Source organism: Falco rusticolus, chromosome 1, assembly GCF_015220075.1.
Source record: "Falco rusticolus isolate bFalRus1 chromosome 1, bFalRus1.pri, whole genome shotgun sequence".
Lineage (NCBI taxonomy): Eukaryota > Metazoa > Chordata > Aves > Falconiformes > Falconidae > Falco > Falco rusticolus.
In genome coordinates, this window is record NC_051187.1 from 91546305 (window position 1) to 91558151 (window position 11847).

An 11847-nucleotide genomic window follows, 5' to 3' on the forward strand; every position below is an offset into this window, starting at 1 on the left:
CGCAACCCCCGCCTGGGCATGGCTGGGGGCTCCCCGCGGCTCTGGGAGTGCCCGAGGAGCCCCAGTTGGGTGGGCGGCTTCTTCCCGACACGTCGGAGGGGGCATGCCGAGCCCAGCCCCAGCAAATCCCCTAAAAAAAACAAACCAACAAACAAAAAACCCCCAAAACCAAACCCAAACAAAAAAACCACACCGAACCCACCAGGGTTTTCTAGGAGAAGAAGGATTTCCCCATGACGGAGGGGCTGAGGCGAAGTGGGGTGACCCGAAGCGGCGGGGACCATGCTTGGCACCGGCGGGTCCTGCGGGACTTTCCCGGAGCGCCTTATATGGCGGCGGGGGGGGGGGGCGCCCCGGGCACGGCTCCGAACCGCGGGGGAGCTGCTGCGTGTTACACGCACGCGTGTGTCGTTCTAGGTGACAGAGGCAGCGGCTACCGCAGGAGACGGGGGATCTCTGAGGGGAGCCCGTCCCGCCAGAAGGGAGAGTAATGGCATCCCTCCCGGCCGCGGAAGGTAAACCTCATGTGGCCGCTGTGGGTTGGGGGTTGGTTTGTTTGTGGTGGTGGTTTGAGCTTTTTGGTTTGAGTTTCTCGTGGGGTTTATTTTGTTGGTTTATCCCATTTATTCGTTTCTTCTTCTTCTTCTTCTCCCCCCCCCCTTCTCTTTTTCCTTCCTCTCGGCGTTTACTGAATGGCACGGACCTGCCGGGGGAGAGGGGGCTCTGGCCCCGCGCTGGGTGGCGGGGGAGCAGCGCGGGGACGTGGCGCCCGCCCGACGCCCCCTCCTCCCCCCGGCGCCCCCCGCCCCTCGCTCCTGCCGCGCAGCTTCGCCCCCAGCGCCGCGGCCTCCGAGCGGTACCAACGGGCGGCGGCGACGCGGCGGGAGAGGGCACTTCTCCCCCGGAGCTCCTCCCGTTTCTTCCGTGAAGAAATGGAGGGTCTGGGGGCCCTGGGAGTAAAGCCGAGGGTCTGTCTATGTTGCGTTAAAACGGGGGAAAAAAGAGAAACCTCTCGGAGCGGCCACCTGCTCCTCCCGCGGCTCCCCCCACGCCGGAGCTTTTATGGTCCATACACAGTACAACAGGAGCGGCCGGTCATCGGCTCAGCAAAAAGGAGGCGTTAGAGGCAGCAGCGCTCGGGCACCGCGGGCCGAAAGCCTGGCCGCCCCCGGCGGGCGCGGGCCGCGGTGGTTCCGCAGGTGGCTGAGCCGCGCCTCGCCCCGCCGGCTGGGCACCACCGGCCGCCTGGGGGGCGGCAGCCGCCGGGCGCAGGGCTCCGCGCCGCAGTAACGGGCATTCACCGAGAGAGTTACTGCCAAATGAATGCCGGGATTCAGGCTTCCATTTAATGCCGGATAAACATCTCAGTAACCGTGAAAGCAGGCCAATAACTTTTATAGAGGAAAGAAAAATATTTAAAGTCGGTAACCTCTCCAGTAGCTGAAAACTACCTTCTGACAGCAAACGGGATTTTTCCCTCCTCGTCGAATCAAAGAAACTTCTATACTTACACTTCACCCTGAAAGGTCTACTATTTTAAAAGTAACAACACCCCGCAGGACAATTTTTCAGCTTTAGAAGTACCTTTTGAACCCAACCAAGCCGAAGCGTTGCCTGCGGGCAGCCCTGCAGGCTCAGAGCCGCGGAGAGCGGAGCATCCGCAGGGTGTGCTAGGACTGTCGCCTACCCGGGGGGGCGCAGAAGTGTCACCCTCCACTGCAGGTCCTGAAGCTTTTCCTACAAGTTTTCTTTTTGATCTGCTTGCTGTCAAACGAAGTAATTGCCGAAAGGAGTTACCCGCTCTGGCGCTGTGCCTTCAGGTAGCAGAGGTTTTACAGCTGTAAACTTCGCATTTTCTGAGCGTCTCCGGCTCATCTCCCCCCCCCCCCCCCCCCCCCCGCCTCCTCCAAGCAGCACCGCAGCTTCCGAGGGCTTTACAATTCGAATCTGGTTCGGTGTTACTCAGTCGCGAACGGGTGGGTTATGTCGCCGTCTCTGCCCATTTAAAATGAATCGACTGGTTCTAGTGACTTGGCGGCTGTGGGTGGAGGCCGAGCGGGGTTTTCGCAGCGCGGCAGCGCTGCCCCCGCCGCCCCTCACCGGGGTCCCTGCTCGGAAAGGCAGACGCGGCGTCGATGACCGCCGCTGTCGCTGGCTTCGCGAAGGCTGCCGCCTTTTGCCGTTGAAAATCCACTTCGGCAATTTCCCCAGGTGGGCCCCTGTGTATTAATATTCTCTTTAATGTTAACGTTACTTAAAAAAAACTCAAAGAAAGAAAGAAACAAACACAAAAAACAACCCCCCAAAAAGGCGCTTGCGACTTTGAATTTTTACCTCTTCTCGGACATGGTTCTAAGCTCTTCATTTTATCCGTGTGAACGAAAGCCGTAAAGATTGAGGTATGGATTCATAAAGGTAGGTACATCAGTGAACATGCAGCTATATGTGAGTGTGTGCTTATATATATAAGCAGTTTTCTCACTTGTTCATAGCACTTCCCTTGAAAAAGAAAAGAGGCTGAAACGGCTAGCCCTCCTCAGATTAAAATCTGCCTGTTATTTTTAAGTGTTTAAATCCTTTCATCGGGATTACGGTTTTATTCCAAATGAAGAAGTATAGGGATCTCGCTTGTTGCAGGAAAAAAAACCAAACCAAACAAACGAACCAACCTCAAAATATTTTCTCCACCTTCCCACCGCCAAAACAACGAAACAATGAAACCCCTGAGCATCCGAGCATTTTGGGGTTTTCTTTTGCTTTCGTTAGTCAACGCTGAGATTTAACAAACGGTTACAGGTTGGAAAACACATTTGAAAACAGTAGGGTCACGTTACGACAAAGGTCTGGCCAGCATTAATCCAGTGTTTGGAAAACAGTTGACAGTTGTGAGGGTTTCCCCCCTCCCATCCCTCTCCTTCCTTTCCTTTAAAAAAAAACCCCAACCCTTCCACAGGGAATCACAAACCCTGTCTCAGTTGCTCTAGGTGGAATCCCCCCTCCATTTCCACTTGCAACCAGCACGAAGGGGTAAATTAGAAGATCATTTAATTATTTTCATTCTAATCTCTTTAATCCCCCTTATACTAGGAGCAAATGATGATAATGGGATCCACATGGAAAAGACCCCCGGGAGGGCGGGTTAGGGCAGGGGGATCTTCCCAGCCCTACGCCCTGGCAGGTGGAGACCGGGTGGGGCGGAGCAGGGCTCGGCTCGGCTCTAAAATAAATAACGCGTTGGAGTAAGGCTCCTTCATCCCTGGGCAGCTTATTTTATTTTATGCTTTTTTTTTTTTTTTTTCCTCCCCTCTAAGTGACGCGGCTGTAAAGTGACCCAGTTGTCGCCCTGTAGTAACAGGGGACCCTCCTGAAACAGGGAGGCAGGGCGGGAGATAAGACCCCGCTGACCCCGCTCGCCCCGCTTCCCCCCGCTCTCTCCATCGCCTCCTCGGAGCCTCAGCAAGGACGAGCTGATTAATTTTCTGCGTTCGCCTCGGTAATCCCCGCGGGCACCCGCGCAGGACCCCGGCTGCAGGGGCTCCGCTCGAGCCCCGGCCGGGGAGGTGGAGAGGAGGAGGAGGAGGAAGGGCAGCTTATCAGCGGTATCAGTAATAACCGCTGCCGTAGTAATACTGCCGTCTGAGGTTGCAGGAATAGAGCCAACAGCAGGATCACCGGACGCTTGGCTTTCTTTGGATGTTTGCAGATCTGTACAAACACGGAACCTGCCGCTTTTTATAAACACGTTGCAGGACGCAGTCAATCAATCATACTGGCAAGCAAGCAGACCAGGAGCCTAGGATATATGCAAGGTAGAAATATACACATATAAACCCTGTCAACTTTGTAGTATTTACACTTTTTAATTTTTTTTTCCTGTAAGCCGTTCTAAGAGAAACTGTATCTAGAAAGATCCCAATAAAGCTAGGAAATCGCAGTGAAAAAGTAGGAGGTGTTGTTAGAAAGTTATGTATTACATTGTATGTTTTAATACCAGCAAGGGAAATGTTAGAAAAGAGAAGGAGAAAATAAGTGTTTAAGCAAGTTGGAGACTTAAAAAAAAATAAAAAAATCCTATTATACCTATGGTCAGGGACACAATTTCAAGAGTATGTGGCTGAAAAATGTGAAACCTGGTCATTTTAAAATACGAGGCAATAGATATATCTGGAAAAGACATGAGTTTACCAGATTTTCTAGTCAGCAAAGTATTCTTCATGTTGCAGTCATTTCTAGTCTTACTTTAATTTGAAACATATTTGTATCCAGGGATAGGTCCCTGCAAATGCACCTCTGCGCTTTTTTTTTTTTTTCTGCTTTTTTTTTTTTTTTATGATCTTTTGATAATAAGAGCTCTGCACGGCATGGAGTTTGTGCCCTCTCTGACACAGAGTCTTTTGCTTGCAGGAGGACATGTGTGAAGAAGGAATCCATAGCACAAAGAGCATAACAGATCTGTAGCATCCTAGTAATGCAGAAAGAATAGTTACATGCCAAGGTAGGAGAAAATCAAGGTCTGGGATTTAAAAGAGGGGCATATTTTGGGCTGGTGTAAATTAGGAATTTCACTGAAACAGAGAGGTGGCTGATACTGCAGAAATGGTGTGTGGTTGTTCTTATGTTGCCATAGTCTGAAACTGTGGCCCTTTCTTCTGGATAGTGAGCATCAAGGAAAGCCCTGGGCTGCTGTGGCCTGGTGGGAGAATGATGCTCAAGAGAGCAGAAGCTGTGCTTTGACAGGAGTATCAAGGGAAGCTTTTCCCAGCTGGCAAAACCTGCCAAACATGTTTGTAGAACTGGGGACCAGAGTGTTGGTTTTGCTCAGGAAAGACCTTGTGACTGCCTTGCTGCTATAGAGCCATTTTCAAGCATATTTTTCTTTTGTTGCAGTTACTGCATTTGTTGTAATAAAGTTTTCTTTTTGAGAACAAACTTGATATTAAACTCACCTTCATTTCATCGTAATCTGTTAAAACAAATCTTAGAAGGAGCCCGAACCAAATACTACTCATGTCAAGAGAGTGGTTTGTGGTGCTGCCCTTCCAAGCTGGCTGGGTCTTGCAGACATAAATAGGAAAGTTGGTGTCATTGGTTTCTCAGAAATTTGAAAGTATGCGTTTAAAAGGTGTGTATCATCAGCATAATAGGGATTGGGTTATTCATCTGCTTACACATAAAACCCCCTCTGTAAGGACTTGTGTTTAAAACAGATTGAATCACTTGATTGCTTAAAGGCCATTTTCATTTTTGTATAACAATTTATACTTATCACCATGTGAGAGCTTCATCAGTCAAAGCTTTATTCTTGTGAACCTGATATATGATTTTCCATAGCGACGTATTATGGAGTCCTTTCACAGAAACTTGTCTTGAGCTAAGGTAGATAAGACTGACACAGTTGGGGATAAAATTATTAATTGACAATTTTCAGTTAAAATAGTACATGAAATAAAAAATAATAATAACTAATAAAAATAACTAAAAAAAGATTCTGTAAATATTTAATAACTTTGATGTAAGTGATATTTTTGTAAGCACAGTAACACCAGTTCCACGTTCTAACTTTCTGGGGTAGTAATTGTAAGGTGACTCTCTTCTCCTCTCAGATACCAGTGGATCAGTTTGGGCTCACACAAAGTTTACAATCTTTATGCACAAAAATTCCACAGGAATGGTATTTTAATGTTACAGAAAAACTGTGAAAGCTCACACATTTTTTTTTTTTTTTATACTCAAAGATTCACAGTCTCCCCCCCTCCCCAAGTATAATTGATTGTTAAGAATGATATAAACAAGGTCTTTTGGAAATGAAGAAAGTGAAAAAGGAGGAAAGGGGGAGAGAATAATATAATACACATACCTGGCAGTGTAAAAACCCCACCCAGCCAGCCAGCCTGGTTTTCTTCAGCCTTTGAGCATACCTTCTAAACGTTGTGATATGGCAAGTGTCAAATCTCTTTCTGAAAGATCTTACCTCTGAAGACAACGCTACTGACTCACCAGACTCTGAGAAGTGCCAGCCAGAGCAGACAGGTGCTGTTCATTGGCATATGAACAAATACATTCTCCTTCGCTACGTTATTTGGTATACCTGCACCCTGAGATTTGGCTACAAAGGGGGTGAAACCAAAATGGCACTTTAATCACCACTTAAGAAAATCAGATTATAGTTTACTAAAACTGAGACACCTTTTCTTTTAGACCAATATTCTGCTATGCCTGTACAGGTGGGACTCTGCTATTTATTTTACAGACCTCCTATGCATCATGGGCATTGAATTTCATTATTTCTCTTTTCTCTGAGGTTAAATGCTTTTTGACTACGGCATTGCTTATGTTAAGTACCAGTATTACTTGCACTACTTGTAGTAAGCAGAAAGCCTCCAGAGAGTCAACCTGCTTTTGTTTCTCTGCTTTACTGAGAATAGATTATCCAAAAAGATTTGAGAATACTGCTATGTTGCAGTCGATAACACAGTGACATTTATCAGCTTAAACAGTGTGCTGAAACCATGGGTCTGTCAGAAGGTCAGGGATTAAAGATACTTCTAAGCTTTTGCTTCTTTCAAACCATAGTGACATCTTGACTCTACTCCGTGAGTTACTGATTGGCTTTTGACAGTTGAGGGGCTGGAATTTCACTAGGGTGTATCTTGGAAGTTGTGTGGTAAGGATAATGTTGATAAGGCTCTGCAACTGTTACCTCACAGTCGATGCATAATTATGCTTAGTTCGAGCATGTAGTGAACAACTTCTATAATAGACTAAAGACCACTAATCAGCATTGGTGGAATTAATTTGAGGATGATTTTGGAATAATTATGAGGTTGAAGTTATTGACATAAAGCTGTTTGATTGGCAACATAGGCTTCCTTTTCTGTTTTATTGTTGTTGTTTTGTATAATAGAACAATGTACTTAAAAAACGTTGACTCTCACTGAGAGTACATCTTAACTGCTAACTTCTCATTTCTGTTATTTAACCAGTGTTAAGAAATTGCAGAGAACATTATATGTTTTAAAGATAACAAGACTACACACCACCCATTTACTAATTTGAGGGGAAGAGCAGAGTAGGCTGCAAAGGGAGGCTGCTCAGCCTCACTGGGGACAGCTGTGGAGAGGAGCAGACTTGTCAGAAGGGCAGGAAGGCTGTTAGGTTACCGCAGGAAAGAGGGAGGATGACGTATGAATATGGCTGGGACCAGGTATCCTCTTACAGAAACCACCAATCTCACCTCTCAAAACTTCTGTCTTAATCTGCATTAAAACTAACAAGATATTAGTTTTAATGAAGCCTTTAATGAAAAGAAAATAACTTCCTTTAGCTTTCCTCCCTTTTTACTAATTTCTGTTTTCAGACCCAGGTCATAAATCTTGATTTATGTTTAACAATTTAACTTAATATTACTAAATATTACTCAATTATAGGAATTTCCAATGCATTTCAGGGTCTTCGTGATTATAAATACAATCTTTTATATATAGAAGTCAGCACAATGTCTATCTATGTACCATTTAAATCTTCAAATTAGCCCTTCAAGTGCTGTGATTTTCAGTATATGTTATGCAGCACAATGTACATTGTGAACACTTAATACCAATAAAAGGAAATAATAATATATTTATACATTTATTTTTAAAAAGCTGAAAAAAAGTTTTAGTAAAAGCTGAGTACTAATCATGTCACTTCTGTATTTTATTACACATCTAAACCATATATATAGGGAAAAAAGATTCAAGTGTTTCTTTATCATATTTTTACTGTTATAGATAAATGTTGTATATCTACTGTAAATTTTGCTGCTAAGCCAGAAAAAAACCCCACGCCCAAGAAAACCAGCTTTTGCTAGTACGAAGCAGAAATGGTACTGTCAGACAGAGACAGCATGGAACAGTAAAATATTTGTTGATATAAATTCCTAAGTGGAATTTAGAAATAATATAAATGTTATATATATAACTAACTAATTAAATAAGTTATATGTAATATGAAATGAAGAATGAAAAAACGCATGATCTTGACAGTCACTAAGAAGCACACTGAGAGATGCGCTTCCGTAGCACTTCTAAAGCAGTTCTCTGTTTTCCTTGCTTGTTCTGTCACACAGGTGATCAATGCTGCAGAAGGCAAGTAAGCTTAAGAAGTTCTGCAGTTACAAAAAAATATATTTTGATTCAGTTGCATTACATGTAATATGAGAATTAGTCTGAATTCTGGATATGGAGATGGAAGCAGCAGTTGTGAAAATGCTTTTTTCAACAGGTAAGAAATGGCAAAGATAAAAGTCATGCTAGGAACACCTGTGGCACCATGCTCCATAGGAGTATGTTCTGCCTGGTGTAGCAGAGCAGTACCAAGTCTTTTTCATCATCTACATCTCTGTGAAGCCTCACAGGAGCTTTGGCCTGCTGACTTAGTGGGTAGGACTCATGTGCAAGGGGGTCCACAGGAGCGAATGAGAAGTCAGTTTTTGGATACAGGGCTATGTGACTGCAGAAAGACTTGTGCAGCACAGGCAGATGATATATGTTTTCTTAGAAGGGGAAGGCTGCTTTTGAAATTAAAATCTCCTTTCCTGTTCTTGTTTATTTCATGTGGAAGGAGAGCACAATGCTCAAACGGTGGCCCAACAGATTAAATTTCACCAAGGAAAGTGAAAAAGGCAAATTATAAATAATTATAAATATCTACCAGACATTTCAAAAGAATTGCACATTTTCTTATGTTATGGTTACATACAACTAGTATTGCAAACTTGCTAGGTTTTGGGTATTGGCATCATGCGCACACAGCTGTGCTTGCCTGGAGTCCACCAGAGCATTCCTTGCCACTTGGCAGCCTGTTTGCATGCGTAGGGCTCAGAGGATGAGATCCCCCTAATGGAATACAGCCAGAAATGAGGCAGGTTGCATAGATGGTCTTCGTCCAGAAAAACTTACCGGAATGAGCTTTGATCATCCCTGCCGCCTTTAAAGAATTTCTTGTTTGCATGGATTATAGGATTTTCCAAATGGTTAAATATAAAGGCTATGCCTGCTCTGAAAACTTAAGTTTATACTGGTATCCACTGTCAAAACCAGACTATTGAAATAACAAATGAGGTTCACTTCCTCAGAATGTGTAAATGTCCCAACTTAAGAGTTAAACTTTCAACAGCTGAAAGACAATACCATTGACATGTACCTGGCACTAGTTACTCAGGTTTATTTTTTCCTGGAAAGCTGTTTTGGGCGACAGAGTGGCGTCCGGGTTTCCCAGGTTGTTGTGCTGACAAACTGCAGTGGTGGTAAAGGCAGGGAGTCTGACAAAATCTCATTAATCATTTTAAATTAAATCCAACATTCCTCTCCAACACTGCCAAGAAAAAAGCTAACTTTTACAAATGAATACCCTCTCTGAGAAGAACTGGTATCCTGACCGTGCTGCTTTCACATAAATATGCTTGACTTCCGTTACATACACATACTCAGTAAGCGGTATTTTTAAACTTAAAAAATAATGTATTTGTTGGATTGCTAGAAATCTGAAAAGTGCTTTTTGCTCATTCTCTGTATTAGGTGCTATGAGTGAATTACATAACTAAAAATCAGAACCTCTTCAGTCTTTCAATGAATCATAGGTTTTTGCTTTTTTAAATTATAGAGCAAATACAGAAAGTTCCTTTTCAATGCAAAAAAAATCACATAGGGAATGCAAATATTCTGTGTAAACGTTTTCTAATCCATCTCTTCTTTAAGCTTTTTTTATATGAATAAGAAAGGAAATGCAAATTTATAACATCATTGTCAGCAAAAGCACTGAAGTGATGAAGGAGCAACATGATCTCTCTGAAGCTTTTCACATACACATAATATCTGTAACTAATCCTAACTATCTGGTTATGATTAATTACACACATTGTATGGTAAATCTTAACTTTTAACATCTGATAAATATTAAGACAAATCACATAAATTTTCTTACTAAAATCACTATTTATAGGTAGATTATAAGTTTGTATATTATTTCTCTTTAAGGCAAAATGAAACCATAATGTGCCTATGGGAGACACAGGAAATCCTTTAGTCTGTTCTTGTCCATTTTAATAGTGCTTTTGAGATTAGAGTGGTAGATTTTACAATGGCAGAGAACAAGTCATCAGCCTTAATGTTTATTAGTTTTGATACTTACATGAAATATGTGAAAAGAAAAAAAAACCAATTCATATATTGCAAGTAAATCTGACTTTTCTAAATACTTACTGTTGTTATTTTGACGTTTTAACATGATCAAGTAGGTATTCCTCAATTTTGCTTAAACACTTAAAATAATTTAGTACTTGTTTTCTAAAAATAGAACTATAAAAAAAATCAGATTGCACAATGACAACCTTACACAGAGAAAAAAAAACCTATTACCACTTGAAAACAAGAGCAATTCCTGTTGATAAATTTGTTTATATAAAGAACATTAGTAAACTGCAGTATACTGAAGAGGAAACAGTAATGTTTATTTGCCTAGCTAGACAGTTTATTTTCCTAAAACTGTATTTTGAAACTGTTTATAATTTTTCTTTTTCCATTGAGGGCGAGTGGGAGGGAAAGGTTGAAGAAATTCAGGGTTTTTTTCCCTGAATGCGAATTTCTTGCCCACATCAAAACTGACAAACGTCTCTAACTTACAATTGTTTGGGCTTTCATATGTTGAAGGACCCTTGATTTATTTTAAAAAGCCAAAGCTATATAAATCTATTGTTTAGAGTATGAATGGAAAGTATTCAAGACAGAAGTAGAGTTTTGCGAAAATGTAGATTATCAGACACTGTCTATAACTAAACCACCTGAATATGTAATACATGCCATATTCCTTGAACAAATGCAGCGAGTCTCAGACTTCAATACAGGCAAAAATGAGCTGTATTGTGTGCCCCTTTACAGGGACACAGGTATACTCATTTCCTCTTCATGAACAAAAAACAATTGTCCTTCTGTCACATCTGTGCATGCTAAAGTTAGCAAAATTTCAGAAATGGCCATTCTGAATACTGCTTGAGTGTCTTTTAGGACCAGAATAACTAGTGTTTGCAGGGGGATGGGCTGCAGGCTCATTTTTTCCTTCAGCACTACGTGCAGCCGGTGTGAAGGCAACATCACATAGCCAAAGTTCCAAGGACAGGCAGTGGTGGAATCACTGTAGCTCAGGAATCACTTTGCCGTTATGAGGATGATCATGCTCATAACTTAGAGGTCTGGGATCCTCTAAGTCTCCTGAAGTGCTTCATCAAGTAACTATGCCCACATCATATCATTAATGATGCCTGGATCAATCACTATTTTCTTTTAAAGTACATGGAGACACCAATAGGACACCAATGCACTGAAGACGACACTGTCCAGCACTTCGTTTTTTGAGGGCTTTTAGTGGATGACTAAGAGAATTCAAACTTTACCTTCCACACTTTGTTACTGTTACTTTGCATTGTTACACCTACTTAAGACTTTTTTTTTTTTTCTTTCATGACAGAAATTTGCCTAACTATGAAAAGTCTAGACTCTTAAACCACAAAAAATTACTTCTCTGCCACTCTGGAGAAATACTTCAAAAGAAGAAAGGACAGAAGAAACGTCTATTGTAATTTTTTTGTTTCTTGGTTGCCTCTAATAGAATTCACACTTGGCATGTTGTGTTTGCTGTTTTCTGTTCCAGTCCGCATTAGTAGACTAGTAATTAGTAGTAGATTAGTATTAGTAATGTAGAGCGTGAGCTGGTGCTAACCATCTAACATGTTCAAAATCCTATTGTAAAGATCAGATGCTGTTATCTGCATGTGATTAGGACTATTTTTTTTTTCTTTTTTTTTTTTTTTCC